The 19,397-nt window shown below is 38.6% G+C and overlaps 1 long non-coding RNA gene across 3 annotated transcripts in view; it reads right to left on the bottom strand.

Annotated features, from left to right (window-relative positions):
- LOC132362370 (uncharacterized) overlaps positions 1 to 19,397 on the bottom strand; it is a 154,601-nt gene that overhangs the window by 8,338 nt on the left and 126,866 nt on the right. The window lies entirely within an intron of this gene.

Here is a 19,397-nt window from a genome sequence, read left to right as displayed (position 1 = left end):
TTTCTAATTAGCTTTAAAACTTATTTTAGAAAAACTTCAAGTCGAAGACAGCTAAAGCAGCCAGAAGCCACAGTTTGGGCTAATTAACTCTTCTGGTAACATCTAGTGACTAGAAACTGTGGTCGCAAATATTCTGTGATGATGTAGCCACTCAAGATCTTATCTGCTCTTTTAACTTCTTTTAAATTAATCAGCTTTATAATGATTAACAACCCGAAGTTATTTTTAGCTCTAGTTCTTATTTATTCTTCCATTTATGTATTCTTCCCTTTCTCCCATTTAAATCCTCCAATCTCTGCTTAAAACACAGGAATTTCATGAAACCAGCATCACTCCCTCTGCTCCCCACACATGTGCAAACATACACAGAGGGGGTACATGGAGGGAATAATCTTTCTTTCACATCCTGAATTTAGCATCCTCAGAAGCAAGGGCAGACAGAAGATAGGCAAAGAAAGGGAAGAGTATTGCCAGAACTCGCACTTTGCTCCCCAGAATCTTAAGCCTTCCATCTGTAAAGGTTCTGTGATGTGTGCTCCCACCTGCCTTTTTGAAAGCCAACTGCTAGCTTCTGCGCAGATATAAGGTGGAGGAATTAGCCTCAAGGAAACCCAGATTTACATATCACAGGACCTTAAGGGGAGTTTTTAAAGATACATGTTTACCACTCTTTTCTAAAATCCAGAGAGCTCGCAGGCCAGTGCTGGTTCTAAGACCTACATGAAACAAAATATCATTTTTCTGATACATTGATCACCAGTCAGAAGGTTAAATTGAGATTTCCTGGTAAAGCAAGAAAACAGCTCTAAAAGTTGAACTAAAATGAATAAATATGACTACAACAATAGAAACACCAAATGAACATTTTAGTCCTTATTTTCTGCCAGACACTGAGCTAGGGATTTCTGCATGTGTTATCTCAGCTGAGCATTATAAACACGCTCTGTCCGCTCATTCTGTTCTCCAATTATCCCCCCAGGCCGGCCTGCCATATGCCCACCTCCTGCACAGAGATGTGGAATAAGGCAAGACCTTTATACACAAGCACACCAGACCAGTCCAAATCCACCCTGAGAACTTCCACAGCCCTAATCTCAATGCATTACTTCCTAGTGGGAGGAAAAGAGCTCCATATTTGTCAAAAACAAAAAGTCTCGGTGTTTGTCTGCCTTTTCCAGGTGCACTTCCTTCAAGTTTCTGGGAGTATTTTATCTACACAAGGAGGAACACTCCAGTGTCTGGATCAATATCTGTAAAATCTTTTAAGCTATAAAAACCATGATCTTCAGCACTCAATATATTCCGACAAGACCACCCTCTATGTCAAGTGAAGTGGGTAAATTCTTAGGTAGGGATTTTTAGACTCACTCCTTGCCTACTAGCTCTTTCAGTGGAAAAGTCTGTAATCATTAAGCTAAATACAAGGGGACAGGCATTCCCAATTATATAGTTTTAATTCCCTATAAGTCCAACCAGCACAAACTTCATCACTACTTTGTAGTGTTGCTAACTAATGAGCTGAATTTTGGCAGCCTATTAATCTTAATTTTGTAAACATTGATTTTTTTTCCCTGGGTTTTGAATGGAGCTAAAATAAGCATTTTTGTTGTTGTTTTGGGGTTTTTTTTTTAGTATAACCTCCATTTCAACTTCCTGCTACTGGATATTTTATTGCAACAAACAGCTCTATCCTTGACCAGGGTCTAAAAAGAACTCAGAAGAGTTCTGGGAATAATGGTCCCACCTCTCATCTTGTTTCACACACTTCCCCTGTCCCTTCTGGGACACGGAGCCGCCATTGACTTCTAAGGAAATTCACTTGAGGCTCAATTAAAACTACGGGGCACAGAGAAGAAGAGGCATGTCCTCACCTTCTCCTCCCCAGTAAGATCTGTTTCCAGGACCAATCCTATATAGGAGGACTTTTGAGGGCTTATGGTATGAGACAAAACTTGGAAGTTCAACCCAGCTCTCACTCATTTGACAACTGCTGGTTCATCTCAAGTTTCTCTCATAAGTGCAAATGCCTAAAAATTAAAACTGAAAGGCTCTCTCCCACAAAGAAAGTGCTCATGGCTTCCAGTTTTCCCCCAACTCTCTCTGGCTTCTTAGTCATTGCCATTTAGCAAACACAGTTTAGGGAATAGCAGTTTTATTAGTGTAAGAGACATGGGGTATAAACTACACTCTGTTTAGGTAAGCTACCTGAGGTCACTTCACATCACCCATTTTCTCATCGTGGGCTCTCTTTAGCATGTTCTCACTCAAAACAGGCTATATACTCTATCTTTCTTCCTTTTTTTTCTCTCTGATAGCATATTCTAGAAGGCTTTGAGCCCCTTCCCCTTATTTTCCTCAGATCTACCACACTGGAGCCTCCAAGACTCTCTCTTCCTTTCTATACTGGACCCCTTCAGTCTGTTGCTATTACTTCATATTTCTGCTGATAAAATACCGATCCAATCACTGAGCATGATCTGCTCGCTTATGACAAACAAACAATCACATTTCTTCTTCTGAAGCATCCTGACATTTATCACTTTCCTTCAGTTTCATGTTACTTACTGAAAGTCTAAAAGCAGTCACCAAATCAGTCTTGGGGGGGAAAAAAAGCATTTCCAGGCAGAAGGCTATGCTTGTGGTGATGAGGAATAAAGGCCCCAAAGTCAGCAGCAGACAGCCAGGTAGAAATCTCAGTTCTGCTGTGTACCACCTGGGTGTCCTTGGGCACATTGTATAAGCTCTCTGTGCCTCCTTTTTTCCCACCTGCAAACTGAAGGTAGAATTGTCTCTACTTCACAGGGTAGTTGTAGAGATTAAACGAGATCTTGTGTGTAAACCCTTAGCACAGTGCTGGATGGAAAATAAATTCTTAATAAATGTTAACTACAAAACAAAAACATACAACATTGTTTTAACTGAAGGTTACATCAGTCCCCAATTGCAGTTTGAGAATTATTATCCTACTGTACCACCCTATTTGCAGGAACATTTTATTCTGTAGTATGAGGAACATGGAAAGGTATGCATATATGTATGTGTGTGTATATATATACACATATATATGTATATGTGTACATATTTGTACATGTATTCTTTAAACTTCCCTTTTACTGACCTGCCTCATGCAGTAAATGCCTACTTTTCATGACATGCTGTCAACCAAGCACTGTGAAAGCTAGGAAGAGATAGGAAACATAGTTCCTGCCCTCTGAAATCCAGCTGGAGGAGAGGACACACACTCTACAAGAAACTAACAGCCACACAAGAGCCATCTCACAAACCTATATTAGTCATTGATTAAATGAGTGGCACAGACAGTTCTTTGAGAGTTAAGACAACTCCTGCCTGACAAGGTCTAGGAAGGATTCAGGGAGTGAGGAGAATTAAAGCTGAACCTTGAAACATGGGCCTATTGGGACCAAATAAAAGAAGTAAGGTGAACATAACTAGCAGGGAAGTTTCAGAAACAGAGTCTCCAGAGTCTGGACAGACTAGAGCACATTCAGCAGACAGTTAGGTTCTGAATTCTGCCAGAGCAGAGCAGGAACATTTCCTACCTACACCTAATGGAAGACAGAGCGGGATCAGCTTACGTTGGGTTCACAGGGTGTGGGCTCTCACTTTGAATCTGCTGTTTTGGTCCCTGTGTAACAACGAAGTTTCATCTGGAGAACTATCTCCTAGCAATTGACAATGGTTCATTAGGACTCTGTGTTGGGGATTCTGAGGCCACTGGCTCTTAGGGAAACAAAGCATGACTGATTATTAATGTCTGCCATGAGGAAGGAGAAAGAAGTAGCCTACATGCTTTATGTCTGCCATCCAGGCAATGTAAACAATCGAGGTCAAGGAGGGCGATTTTAGCCAAAGAGTGACATGATAAAAGAGAGGTTTTAAAGAGATTAATTTGGCAACAGATCATAGGACAGGCTGCTGAGAGAAGAGAGGAGGTAAGGAAACCACTTCGGAAACTTCTCCCAAAACCAGGACAGCAACCGTGCAAACATAAAAGAAGGAATACATTTAAGAGACTTTAAGAACAAATCGATATACTTAGCCTGACTTCTACAGAGCCTTTAACCTGAGTGAGGGCATTTTTTAATAGACTTGATGTTTTAGAGCAGTTTTGGGTTCACAGTAATACGGAACAGAAGGTACAAAGATTTCCCACACCTCTTGACCCCAACACATGCATAAGCCTCCCCATTATCAACATTCCCCTACCACAGTGGCACATTTGTTACAATTGATGAACCTACACTGACACATCACAGTCACCCAAAGTCCACAGTGCACATTAGGGTTCACTCTTGGAGCTACACATTCTATGCGTTTGCACAAATGTTTAATGACGTGTATCCACCATTATAGTATCATACAGTGTAGTTTCACTGCCCTAAAACTCCTCTGTGCTCTGCCTATTCCCTCCCCACTAGCCCCTGGCAACCACTGATCTTTTCACTGTCTCCACAGTTTCACCTTTTCCAGAATGTCATATAGTTTCAGTCATATAGTACATAGATTTTCAGGTCGGCTTCTTTCACTTAGTAATATGCACTTAATTTTTCTCCATTAGAATGAACTTGATAGCTCATTTCTTTTTTAGTGCTGAATAATATCCATTGTCTGGGTGTACAAAAATTTATTTATCCATTTACTAAAGGACACCTTTGTTGCTTCCAAGTTTTGGCAGTTATGAATAAAGCTGCTATAAACGTCCATGTGCAATTTTTTGTGTGGACATAAGTTTTTAACTCTTTGGGGTAAATTATGAAGGAGCCCAATTGCTGGATTATATGGTAAGAGTATGTTTAGTTATGCAAGAAACTGACAACTTATCTTCCAAAGTGACTGCCATTTTGCATTCCAACCAGTAATGAATGCAAGTTCCTATTGTTTCACATCTTCTCCAGCATTTGTGGTCAGTATTCTGGATTTTGGCCATTCTAATAGGCATGTAGTGGTTTCTCATTGTTGTTTTAATTTGCATTTCCCTGATGACATATGATGTGGAGCAGAGTTAAGGCGTTTTGATTCTTGAGAAGGGTATCATTTTGTCTAGTTCTCCCAATAGCAAAGATTTGTTTATTTCATTCATCCATTACCAAGCCTTGTCACCTAGCAGACAGCAAAGTAAGAGGGTATTTGAAATACAGTACAGGTGAATTCTGACAAATAATAGCTAAGGAAAAATTTGGATGAGGTGTATTTCTAACATCAGTGAGTATTTTGGTAAATATGGTAAAAGCTTTTTCCTGGTGAAGCAGAGGCCACCTAGAGGGAGTCAATGACCTTGGGCAGAGGTGTTGGAAGATACTAAACATAATCTTGCCTTCTTCATAATTTTGACCAGCAGCTCTGGCCCTGCCTTAGTCACCCACTTTTGTCTCTCCATCTTGTGTGCACTTGTACAAGGTTACATCATGGCAGTTATGCCAGAAGTAAAGCCAGATCTCATTTTAAGCACAAGTCTCTAAAAGCCTCCTGGAGGATAGGGCAGAGGGAAAGAAGGAATACTGTTTATAATCACTGACACTGAAAAATGTATTTATTTGTTATTTTACTGAGGGACCACTCTATATGAAGCTCTGAATTAAAAATTTCAAAAGTATAGGAATGACATATAGCCTCCAAAACCATATACCCTTCCTAGAAGAAAAAACACGTTTATTAAAATTAAGGAATACAGCAAGAGATGGCATAGACCCTATATAGAAAATATCCCTGCCTTGTACCAAGCCAGTAATAGTTTTATATATGCTGCCAGTCCGGTGAATAAAAGTATGACTTGGGGGACAGGAATAACCGTTCACATAAGTGCTGAATCACAGAGATTTCCCCAAGCTTGGGCAAGTGCTAGGCAAGAGGGAATAACAAATGAAGAGATGCTGTTTGGAGAAGAATGGGCCCTGACTGGGGCTCCCGCCTCCCTGCACAAATGTGTTGATTATGTGACTCCAACTAGGCTGAGGGAAAGATGGTTGGAACGTTTCCTTAGACAATGGCCTGATTGAAAGGTCACTTCCTGCCACTTTCCATATCCCTGAGGGGAAATCCCATGCTGGCTCTGGTACACAGGGATGGCTATGTTGAAAGCCAGGCTTCTGAACAAATGCCTGCCAGCCAGAGTCACTGGCCTCTACTTTGGGGTTTAGAGATGAATTAAAGATAAGTATTCATGCTTAAATGTCCACTCAAACATAATGCAATCTGTACAATTTTCAATTCACAACCATTGCAAAGTAGCCGTGAGTGTTTTTCTATACTTCGTTGACCCTATGATTTTTCATACCATCTAAGAAACAGAAATTCCTCACTCCCAAATGAGCAACATTTTGAACTCAACCCTGACCCTAACGTGATAAAAATCTGTGCCGTTGAAAAGAAACATAAAGTGTTTTGTTGTTTTGTTCTGTCTCTTCCCCTGAAAGCCATCCAAGGGCAGAATCCTGTTGCCTGTGTTCACAATGAATATGACATAGAAAGAACATGATATTTTAGACAGAGCTTTCAGAAAACTCTATATAAGGACAAAAAGAAACATTTGATGCTGAATTCTTTCCTAATTTAAGACATTTTGAGTCCAGTTTTTATTTATTTATTTTTTTAAAGGAATAAGACAAATTCCAGGACAAATGCTCCTGGGATTTCTTGCGTGAGCTGAACGTAGTGATGAGCAGACACTGTCTAAGTCATTGCAGGAACCCTAGATAACCTAAATGTTCCCTCTGTGTGCCCAGCCAGCAACAGCGTGCAAACAAGATCTCACCCCTTCCCCAGCTGCATCCACACTCCCTGAACTCTGACATATTTCACTACCCTAGCATTTCAAACATGCTGGTGTGTTATTTTGAAATTGCTCTCACATTATTTCGTGGGAACATTTAATAATCGAATGCAATGCTTATCAAAGCAGATGATCTGCAACAGAATCACCTGGCGTTTTTGGTTTTTTTTTAATAAATTTATTTATTTTTGACTGCATTGTGTCTTCTTTGCTGCGCACAGGCTTTCTCTAGTTGCAGTGGCGGGGGGGGGCTATTATTTGTTGCAGTGTGCGGGCTTCTTATTGTGGTGGCTTCTCTTGTTGTGGAGCACGGGCTCTAGGTGCGCGGGCTTCAGTAGTTGTGGCACGCAGGCTCAGTAGTTGTGGCTCGTGGGCTTAGTTGCTCTGCTGCATGTGGGATCTTCCCAGACCAGGGCTCAAACCTGTGTCCCCTGCATTGGCAGGCAGATTCTTAACCACTGTGCCACCAGGGAAGTCCACCTGGCACTTTTTTTAAAATGCAGATTCCTGAGCTCCTGCCTGGAATGTGGAACATCTATGCGAGAGGCCTGGGTATCTGCAATGTTAGAGAAAATCCTGTGGTTTGGATCCACAGTGTAAAGAATCCTGGACTCCAACTATAGTCTTAGTTCCACTATTCACCATTCACTGTAGACTTTCAGCCAGTCATTTAATCTCTGGACTCAAGTTTTTTCAACTATAACATAGGATTATTGTGAAATAGTATATGCAAAAGTACTCATAGATATAAAAAATTATTCACACGTGTACTTGTGAATTCCCTAGTTAGATGATAAAATCTTAGAGACCCAGGAATCTCTTTATTGTACTTTCCTTATTGGCAATGTCATATTTATAGCTGGATTTCAGTAAATAGTTGTTTAATGTACTATACAGCACAAGATTCGGAAGGATTTGCACCCTGATACATAGAGAAAGTTAATTAGCCAACAGGAGTCCACATCAATGTAGAATTTACCTTGGACCAGGGTCGTCCCTAGGATTTGAAGGTTAATCAACTATCAGAGTTGATTAATTAAACTGTTGTTTGCTGTCTAACAAAGCTTATTAAGGTGGACATGTAAGGCCTCCTTGCCTATTTATTCAATTTTCCAAGAGAAAAATAACTCAGGTAGCCTGACAAGTCAGGCTGACTACCCAAAATGGATCAGAGTTAAGAGTAAGGAGATTTTGTTTTAATTAAAAAAAAAAAAAGAACTTTTATTGTGGACATTATTTTAATGCTTTCTCATGTCAATACATTTAGTACTATATTATATCCCTACTTTACAAATGAATAAACTAAATCACAGCCTGATTTGTCTGTCTCCACAAGAGGAAAAGACCCATCAAAGGGTTGGGCTGATCACGTGGGCCTGACAGGGCATGCTGCACCCAGAGAGCCATGAATCTGCTGCCAACAGTCACTGAGTAACTGACTCCCTTGTGCTCTGTTCTATGGCTGACCAACTCCATTTTTTTTTTGATTGAGATATTTATTTCTTTAAATATGGTAAAGTCTTCATTCAGGTTTAGGTCAGTTTTATAGCCTTGGAGTTATTTCGTCTTGTAAAGTCAGTGTTTCCACAAGTTCATATTATGTGGTAAAAAGATGAGCACTTTTTTATATGAATAATTATGTATTTATGATATGGCTATTAGAAAAAAATGTATAACCAGTATACCAATCCTAATTTCAAAAATAGTATTACAAAGATGAGGTTAAATAATTTTAAATGGTGAGTTGATATAAAGTTAATTTAATGAAAAACATTAAATAATAGTTTAGGTATTGTGCAGATATCACCAACTTGTGAAAGGAGTAATAAGGGCAGTTTGGGGAAGACTGGTTTAAATTGACTTTGCATACCTCTCTGTTTCATCTTGAGTTGCTTTTATAATTTAACTTTAAGAAAAAATATTCGTTTCTCTATTCTCAAGTTCTTCAGCAGCTGCCTCAAAGTAGTCCCTCTTGAACCAACAACATATGTGTACTTCACTTGAAATTATGCAGCTGATTATGTGATTCCAAATCACACTAAATACAAAGATAGTAATAATAGCTTCATTTATTGACTATTAGCATGAATTATACACTGGTTTAGTCATTGTACATATAGTGTTGTTAATTATCAGAACTCCTGTGGGGTAGGTATCATTATCCCCAATTTATAGGTGTGCAAACTGTGAAAGTGAATAATTACCTATAGCCCCCTAACATGCTAAATGTAGGAACCAAAAATGGAACTCAAATCTGTCATTCCCTTAAGTCTTTGTTCTTTCCCCAATACACATTGCCTCTCTGTACTAAATTTCCTAAACTATACGGCCAAATATTTTTAAATGTCTTACATAGTAAAGTTGCAGTGAGAATACTGAAGTTGTAGAAGAACTATAGGCTATATCTGTATGTGTCTTTATGTGAACTGAATTGATTATATTTGTAAATGGGTTACTTCCAAAGTGCCGGGCACCTTATTATATCTCCTTTTCAATGAAACCAACACTCCGTTCTTCCCATGGAGATCAAAACCTGGCAACCGTATTCGCATATGAGACCCTAGCTGGTCCTGGCTCGCTAGGAATCAACATCTTTCCTAAGCCAAAGTTGCTCTGATTGATTTTCTTTCCTGCAAATCTGGACTGAGGACTACTTTGCTAAACAGAGGACATGTAAATTGGGGAGCTGTGAACAGTAGAGGGTGTAGAGAAGCAGAGAGGGAAGACTGAAGCAGAGGTGTACCTAGAACTGGAGAACAAGTCCTTGAGATGAGAGAGAGAGAGAGACAGAGAAAGAGACTATATTACACAACAGAAAATTTAACACTTGGCCTCTAAGTAGAAAATTTTGAATGAAGAAGAGTATTTCAAGGAGTGTGAGTCCCTCATGAGCCCCTCCTGCCCTTGTGCTCTGTGAAGTATCCTTACAATAAATTCTTATGTTTCACTTAAGCTAGTCTGACATGGATCTCTGTTATTATAACCAAAAGGGTGTTAAGTAATATAGTCACAACGTTGGAAAGAAATTTCTCCTTAAAAATTTTCCTTTGAGTAACCTTGAACCATTCAGTTTCTTCTGATCATTTACTGGTAGTGACCATATTAGAGATGATTTCAGTTAGTTCTAGAAGCCAGTCCATTTAAACCAAATTGTAATGTATACATTCAATATGCAGATAACTGACTCAAGTTCTTTGATGGGTTTCATTAAATTGTCTAAATATTTTTGCATCATAAAGACATTCAAATGAGAAAATATCACATTCTTCCCAAAACCACAAAAAAAAAAAAAAAAAAAGGCTTCATTTATCAAACAAACACCTATTCATCTCACTTAGCTCCTACTCATCCTGTCTTAACCATTCTTACTGGAAACTCCAGAATAATTTTTGGCCCAGACGAATGTAGAAGCAGATTTAGAAACCAAAGCATGTATATTTAAAAACTGCCCCTTACTTAGCATGTGTTAATATGATGGTGCATACCAGAGGAACAAAATAAAATCATCACAAGAAATGACTGCAAAACACAAGCACTCTGGATAATTCAAATGAAGCCTTTTAGCTGGCTCAAACAATTTGGTTTTGATTTCATACATCACCAAAGTGAGACATTAAAGAATACTCTATACAGGGCACTTTTTCTTTTGTTCATCCATGTTTTCCCCTGGGTTTAAGAAAGAAAAAAAAACAGTGGAAAATCATAGCATTTTTTCATTGAATTGATTTTTTAAAATGAGTTTGACAATTAAAATCAGATTTTTTTAAGCAAGAAAAAAATACATATGAGTAAGAAACTTATACTAATAGTTTTAGCAGAATGTGGATTAAATTATTGGTTTTTAAACCACGCTTTAAAAATGGCATTGACTCTGGAATGGAAAAATCAGTAAATCCAAAGTAGAACAAGATTTCAACACTAGTAAAATTGAAAGCTAAATTAAAACTTTGTGTACATTATTTGCAAACGTAATAATCCTAGGAAGATTCTGACTATAACATCTTCCTAGCTGAAGCTGATCTTTTCCTAAGTGTTTGCTTTCACTGATTGTTTCTAGTTTATTAGAGAAATTCTTCAGGCTATAGCTATTGAAATCTGCAGTTGATCCTTCAAGTAGATTTTGGGTAGCAAATCCCCATGGGCCTGACTATCCAGTCTGTTGGCCTTGTTTCTTTTGGCCTAAAAGTTTTTCCTTTCAATATTTCCTGCCCCACGGGAGGAAAGGAAAATCTAGAGAGGTGGGAGGTACCATTGCTTTGTGAGCTGCCATAAAAGTTGGCAGGTGCTAAGAGACTGTAGTGCTAGGAGACCACTAAAGTTATAAATACATGTTTTAAAAAAAGCTTGTGAGTAGTACATTAATATTATTGTATGTCATGCTGTAGATGAGTTTACTTCTACAAAGTGAACCCCTTGCTGAAAAAATGAGCCAGCAGAGATTACTTTTGATAGGAAGAATTAATGCAGAAGGCTTCAACTGAATACTTCTTTTTGAAACCTAAAAACTCAATGTGCATTACTCATTAGGAGTAATTATTAAGCCCTGTTAATATACAAGTATATAGCAGAGTAATGGACCAGGCTGGCCCCCCACGGGAGAGTAAGCAACTTCCCGTGAAAGCCTGTTAGAGACAATGTCTCCCTAAATTCCCACAGTGGTGCTTCAGTCCCTGGTTAATGCCAGTGGAAACCTGTAGCTGTCAAAAAGCAAACACCTTTAAGGCTCCATGCAAACTCTGCTGCTTACAGGATCCTTCCCCTTACTCCTTTCTTTGGGAAGAAATATTTTTTCCTTTAGTCTCAATTTCAAGGACATTCCTTATCTGAAGATTTTCCCCCATCATCTCCTTCCTTTCACCCAACCACCACGGCAGCTGAATTAATAGATCAATCACATGCTCCTCTGTGTTACCATAGCACTGTGTTAATACCTGTAGCACAGTACTTATCATGTTGTATTATAATTAACTCTGTGTGCATGGATCTATCATCACGATCCTGGAGATTTCTGAAAGTGGGGACAATATGTTATTCATTTAGTGCTTTGTTTATAATAGGTACCCAAAAGATATTCATCAGAACAAGTGAATGAAATTCTCTTAATAGAAGTATACTCATGCTTTCACTCATTCCTACCTCTATTCAACAAGTAGTGTTACTTAGAACATATTTTGTGTCTTACTGCAAAATATTTTCAGATCCATTCCTGAAAAGCAGAGGGTAGAGAAATGGAGGTCCCTGGAAATCTTTCAAATGGATGACATCATGTAGTGGACAAGTGCAGAGAAAAAGAGACAAGAATACAACTTCTCCTGATTAACAATTTTAATTGTTTAATTTAATTTAATTGTTTAAATTAAATTGTTTAATTTAATTAAACAAATTTAATTGTTTAATTTAATAGCTTATGGCTATCTCTGATACTAAACATATAGCATGTGCTTGGTGAAGGCTTTTTGAATGACGGATTAATTGATTACAGTTGAGGTTCAACTGTTTTCTGTCCAAGCAGGCGATAATAACATCTGCTAAAAATGTCATCTTCTACAAAAACTTTCTTATAAAGTTTTGTCCTAACTATTAACCCACACAAGACTGATGCCATTCCTTACTAAAACTTTTAAAATTTCTTGTTTGTATATCTTTATACTCTAAATATTTATCATCATGATTATACTTATACAGTATTTGCTGATACTTGGTGCCCTTTTTTAATATGCTGATTTTCTCAGAATTAGAGAAAAACATTTTCTCTTTGAACTAAAAACTAATATTTTTATGATTTTATAAACCAGGAATTTGATTAATTGGTTCTTCACCAGAACAGTGATCACTTAACATTAACAATGATCACCCAGAGGCAGTGCAAGTTTTGGGGCTCCTTCTGTAGCCTCATCAAGTGACAGAATTACATTTGGTGCCATGTTAGTATCAAGCATAGATGACCATACCATAACTTCTTAAGCTTTCACAGTTGAAAGAGACTTCAGGAATACTCTGTTTCAAGTTCAATGCAAGAATCCCTTCCCCCCACTTCCACACCACTAAAATCTGTGGCTATAACCAGGGGCAGAAATTGTCTTCCACATCGACAGGCTATTCCGTTTCTGAAGAACTGTGATTCTTAGAATGCACTTCCCTTTACTGAGCCAAAATCAGATTCCCTGAACTTCAAACACTGATCCTGGCTCTAGCCTCTAGTGTTTCAAAGATCTAATCTAATCCCTCTTCAAATAAGGAAAGGCAGCCATGCTTCCCTCTAGGTATTTTCCAGTACAACTTATAAATCTGAATAAATCTGTATCATCCAGCACACATGTGTCTATTAACCACAAGGACATCATGAGCGATCACTTCAAAGGCCTTGCTCATATACCGATGCCAGTATTTTTTTCAACCACCAATTAAATAAGCAAAGTGAATTGGTCACGATTGCTCTTAAGAAACTCGTGGTGGCTCTTAATGATCACTGTCTACTTCTGGGCGCACATAGCAATATGCTTAGTAAATCATTTGGAAACTGGCTCATTTTGTCTCCAGAATCTCTATTTCATTCTGTCACAATTCAACTGGTGGGCATGGGGTGGAGGCAGGGGTAGACTCTAAGTATTTGAAATGGAGGAAGGGGATAGATTTAACACAGGGAACTGGTTACAAAAGAAGCAGAAAGGCTCACTGAACAGGGATTGGTGAGGCAACCCAGAGATTAGAAATAGCAGGAAGTCACTGGGACTTCTAGGCTAGAGGAGAAAAGGGAGGAGCCTATGAGACCAGGGCCAGGACTTAGGGTCACGCAGAGGAAGATGGAACTGGGACAGGAAGGTAGAGCGGAGTTGCAGATACAGAGAAGCCATGGGACATTTCCGGAGATATCACCTGAGGCACAGAGAAAATAACCTGGCTTTCCCCTTCCTCCAGCCCTTTACTCTCCCATTGGGGTTTCCCACTGGCTGAACCCACTGGGGAGTCAGCTGACATGGAAATCTGGGAAATGCAGCGAGCAGGGGCGCCTGAGCAGAGCAGGGCAGGGGCAGAAATGGGTGCCTTTCCACTATTCTCCATGATTTTTCAAAAACTACATACTTAAAGAATATTCCAGTACTTTTGAATAAGTATGACATAACTGTGTTGCTATTGTTGTTATTGTTGTCGTCATTTACCTCCACAGCATTTACCAGTGTGTAGCACACAGGAGACACGAAATTAATACAATTTGTCTGATTTTGGAAAAATCGATTATTCCCTCAAAATAGCTCCTCATTTATTACCTTGTCTCTTGCTTGATGTTCAATTTCTGCTTAATCAGGTTTGCATTACGTTGTTTAGTTTATAGCTGGTATTAATAAATAACTAACTGGAATTAAGTCGATCTAATTTTTCTTTCTTGGAGGGCTCACTTGAAAACATCTGCACTTACTGATTGTTTTTCTAACAATACACACCCAACTTTCATTGTTATGAGGAACATAAAATGTATCATAAAAGTGTTCAACTGACATTTAAATGATGTACATCAAAAGGTCTTTGATATTATATTTTCATTTTTAAAGTAATCCCCTTTTTTCTTTTGAAATTTTACTAAAACAATATATACACAGTATCCATGGCACAAACATTTTAGCATTTTAACAGCCAGGTAGCTTTATAAAATCGTCAGTCAGCTGACTGAATTTATGAATTTCACTAATCTTTCCATGACAAAACAATGGGCTTTAACAGTAATTGGCAGAATTGAACAGTGATTGCATCGTTGTGTTGATTCAGGATGCATATCCAGCTTTTCCTGACTGTCCAAAGTAAACATTTTAATAAAGGACACTACACTGATCTTCAAATGGTGACATTTAGAGCTGTGCTCTTCCATATAGTAGACACTGACCATGGAAAGCTACCAGAAACGTGAGATGTGGTTCTTCTGAAATGGCAAAAGCCAATTCTTCTGAATAAGCATAAAACATACCAAATTTCAAAGACTTAGTGTGAAGAAAAAAAATGCAAAATACCTTATTTTATATCAATTTCATGTTAAAATGATAATCTAGATAGACTGCATTCAATAAAATGTTATTAAAATTAATGTCACCTGTTTCTTTTTGCTTTTTAAAATTTGGCCCCTAGAAAATTTAAAAATATATATGTGGCTTGCATTTGTGCCTTTCATTGTATTACTTTTGGGTGGTGCTGGTCTAGAGCAAATGAAGAAGTGACTGCTGAGACAGGACATAGAAACTAAAGGAGAAGTCATCTCTCCTTTTAATTAGTTTGGTAATAGCAACAGATTCAATGTCAGACATTTAAAAGAGACAAGACTATTCTCTTCAGTCAAGCAAAACTCCCACTATGGTTCCTAAGAGTTCTGCCTGAGTGAAACAAATGAGATTAGGCCCGTGATGTTTACTTCATACTAAAACATTTTTTTTTCCGAAACTTTCTTAGTACACTATTGGCTACCAGGCTGTGGAAGTGCAGAACCGAGAAAGGATGAAAGAACAATAAGGGAACAATTTGAAAGTGTTGTTTTGAAACATGTAACTAGTGCTGTCAGCCGCTGGTTCTTTCCATTTTGTACATTTACATTTCCTGACTGTAGTTGAAGAACATTTCACTGCGTGTTACTATCAATCATCCTTAACCTAGAAGTGCACTGTACATTAGTAACAGTTAATTGGCATATTTAAAGTAAATAGCTACTTAGTTTTGTTGTGAAGGTTTTGCATACAAATCTCTAACACCACACGCTTTGTTTGTTTCAATAACAAATACCCCTGTCTGCACCATTGCCACTTCTGTCAGGAGATGAATAGAGATGCAATCGCATTGAAATACCCGGCACACCAGACGACAGCCCGAATGATGTGCAATGTGTAAGCAGGCCCTCCTTGCTCATCAAAGATGCCCACACAGAGGGGAGAACACACACACATGAAAAGGAGAGGCAATGGCAAGTTTTAGAAGGATGGTCAAGAAAGAAAAACAGAAAAAACAGAAATTATAACTTTGCCTATACATTTTCTATGCGTTAATAACCTGAAAGGGAGATTATTTAGCTGACACTGTCTTGGCCTCTGCCATTTGTTCAGTGTCAGGTTCACACTCAGCAAGCCTCCCAAAGCTTAGGGAGAGATATCATTCTACTCTTCATTCCCCTAGGAGCCCAGTAGCAAGTGGAATTGTGCCTCTTCCTTGGGTAGCAGAGCTGAAATGGGAGTGGGTTAGGTATTTGATAAAATAACATAAAATGACATGAACTTCTTTCCAAATGTGAAGCCAATACAGCTATAATATATACCTTAAAAACAAACAATCCACATTACATTTTGGGTGAACTCCTATATTTCCTAAACCTAGAGGGATGAATCTTCAAATGAGTCCCAACATTTCCTTCGCTACCAGCACCAATAAGTCAAAAGAGACTATCTGGTAGTTATGTGTGTCTGGGGTTGCGCGCGCGCGCGTGTGTGTGTATGTGTGTGTGTGTACTGTGAATCAGATGAAGTGCCACTCATTCCTCTAGCCACAACTCTGAAATAGAATTTCCACAGAAGAAACAATATAAATGGTTGTCCATATGGATCATTATTACAGTCTATAGAAACCCTATAAACTTACAAAAAGTTTTAAATAAATTAACATCATTAATAATAGTACAACTAGAAATCAGAAATCATAGTAATACTGTTGTTAGCACTAATACATTATTTCAACTCTATTCAAGGGTTAAAGAAAAAAAGAACAGGTTTTATGGAAATAACCTGGAAAGAGTTAACCATTATTTATTTCTAATATTATTTCTTTGACAAAATTCAAATCTGAGATACCAAAAAATATTTTCCTTAGAACATCATTGACATACATCATCATTAAGCAGGCTTTGCTACTTTTATTATGGGCTATCAGCTATGGCATTTTTCAGTGCTTGGAATATGCCAACACGTCCTGCAAAGGTAGGAGTGGTCTGAGCATGTGTCCTTCATCCATTCCCATGTATTGAATCTACCTTGTAAGGAAAAAGAAGGAAAGTTGCAAATAATGTTATTTCAAACATCAGAAAATGTGAAGCGGGAACCTCTCTTTCTCAGTAAAACTATCAGGAAGAATTTCCCATCTGTTCTAAGTTTCTAACATTGAACTCTTCAGCTGTGGTCCACAGTCTTTCATGGTTCACTATAAATTTCTAAATAGATGTTTTGCCATCACTAACTTAAAACTAAAAAGTCAGAATTCCTGGTGTTTTCAAGGCTCTATTGCCAATGAAGTTTTTCCATATCTATTGGGAGCAACACCATGCAGGCTAATATTGGGGCAGCATGTGCCTCCTTGTCACACGGCCAGTTCAATTCAGAACTTCATCCTGTTCCTTCTCCTGGATAGTATTTCCAAGATGGATGTATTCCCTTCCTTCCACAACTACCATTAAAGCTCCTGAGTAATGGTTAACACATAACTAGATGACTGCTCTAAACTCCTTGTCGTGGGTGGATCCATTGTCTCTATTTTGATCCATCTTACATAAAATGATGGAATTACGGACTCTAAAGTGGTGCTTCTCACAGACATAGAAAACAAACTATGGTTACCAAAGCGGAAAAGGGAGTGGGGGAGGGATATATTAGGAGTTTGGGATTAGCAGATACAAACTACTATATATAAAATAGATAAACAACTAGGACCTACTGTATAGCACAGGGAACTATATTCAATATCCTGTGATAAACCATAATGGAAAAGAATATGAGAAAGAATAGATAGATAGATAGATACTGGATCACTTTGCTGTACACCAGAAACTTACACAACATTGTAAATCAACTATACTTCAATTAAAAAAATAAATAAATAAAAAAGTGGTGCTTCGGGCTTCCCTGGTGGCGCAGTGGTTGAGAATCTGCCTGCCGATGCAGGGGACACGGGTTCGAGCCCTGGTCTGGGAGGATCCCACATGCCGCGGAGCAACTGGGCCCATGAGCCACAATTACTGAGCCTGCGCGTCTGGAGCCTGTGCTCCGCAACAAGAGAGGCCGCGATAGTGAGAGGCCCGCGCACCGTGTTGAAGGGTGGCCCCCGCTTGCCGCAACTAGGGAAAGCCCTCGCACAGAAACGAAGACCCAACACAGCCCAAAATAAAATTAATTAATTAATTAATTAAAATATTTATTAAAAAAAAAAAGTGGTGCTTGTTAAACTATCTGTGATAGTGAACACAATTCTTATTCCCTCCAATCCATAATGGACTGAAACTTTGGTAAGCTAAAATAAAAGGAATTTCTGGAAAAGTGATCACATGCTTGGATGTCACAGCTATGTCAAATTGCTATGGAAGTTTCTAAATGATGACTCAATTTCTGTATGTCTCATCATAGACCTTTACCAGTTTGCTCATCCAAGTCAGTCTTCAGACCACACTCTGAGTAGCAACAATCAGCTACCTTCTATCAAATCACCATTATTTTCTAGGCTTGCCATTTAGATACTTCCAGTCCAAGCACCAAAAGTAAATATAAAACTAAGTTATCTGTTCAGGGCTTCCCTGGTGGCGCAGTGGTTAAGAATCCGCCTGCCAGTGCAGGGAACACAGGTTCAAGCCCTGGACCGGGAAGATGCCACATGCTGCGGAGCAACAAAGCCCGTGCGCCACAACTACTGAGCCTGTGCTCTAGAGCCCGTGAGCCACAACTACTGAGCCTGTGCTCTAGAGCCCGCGAGCCACAACTACTGAAGCCCGCGTGCCTAGAGCCCGTGCTCCGCAACAAGAGAAGCCACTGCAGTGAGAAACCCGTGAACCACAAGGAAGAGCAGCCCCCCCCCTCACTGCAACCAGAGAAAACTCACGTGCAGCAACGAAGACTCAATGCAGCCAAAAATAAATAAATAAAATAAATAAATTTATTTTAAAAAACCAAAGTTATCTGTTCAAATGAGTTGTATCTAGAAAAGAACTGAAAAGCTATTTTCTTTCCCATTAAATAATCTCTGATCATAAAACACTTTAGAACTCTATAGGTGTTAGACAAAATCTAAAGATAATAAAAGATCAAAGATCTTATGGCAAAGAGGCAACAATACCACGATCAAAGTACGAGAGGGCAGGAAGATACCTGAAAATATTGTGGCCGCAAAAGTCATATGGAGAAGCAGAGAAATAACCAAAATAAAAACTATCCAAGCTTATTTTAAACATTTTTAAGAATGTTCTGCAAAGGAGATGCACAAACTGTACCCAAGATCTCATATCACCAAGATGGCCAAGTTCAGAACTGCAGGGCAAATACAGAAATAAACATTAAATAATAAGTTCTCCTGTGAACTCTCTCTTCCTAGCTTGTTAGTTTTTTAAAAGTCATCAAACAGTTTATTCTGTTTTATAGAAACAAAATATCCAGATGAATTCCTGAAATTTCAACCGTATTGACTGATATCAATATGTTGCAGAGATGCAGGGATACAGAGATATCTCAGGATATCTTGCCCTCCAGCCATGCCTGGGCATACCATTTGTATTACGGACTAAAATGCAGAGCTAGCAGTACCCTGATTCCTAGGCTCAAAGAGTCATAATAATCCCCTTCCTTCTGGGTTCCATTGCTTGAGCCAGATTACTTTTCATACT

This window comes from Balaenoptera ricei, chromosome 3 (genome assembly GCF_028023285.1).
Source record: "Balaenoptera ricei isolate mBalRic1 chromosome 3, mBalRic1.hap2, whole genome shotgun sequence".
NCBI lineage: Eukaryota > Metazoa > Chordata > Mammalia > Artiodactyla > Balaenopteridae > Balaenoptera > Balaenoptera ricei.
The sequence above is the reverse complement of the archived record's forward strand: the minus strand, read 5'-3'. Positions and strand labels throughout refer to the sequence as shown.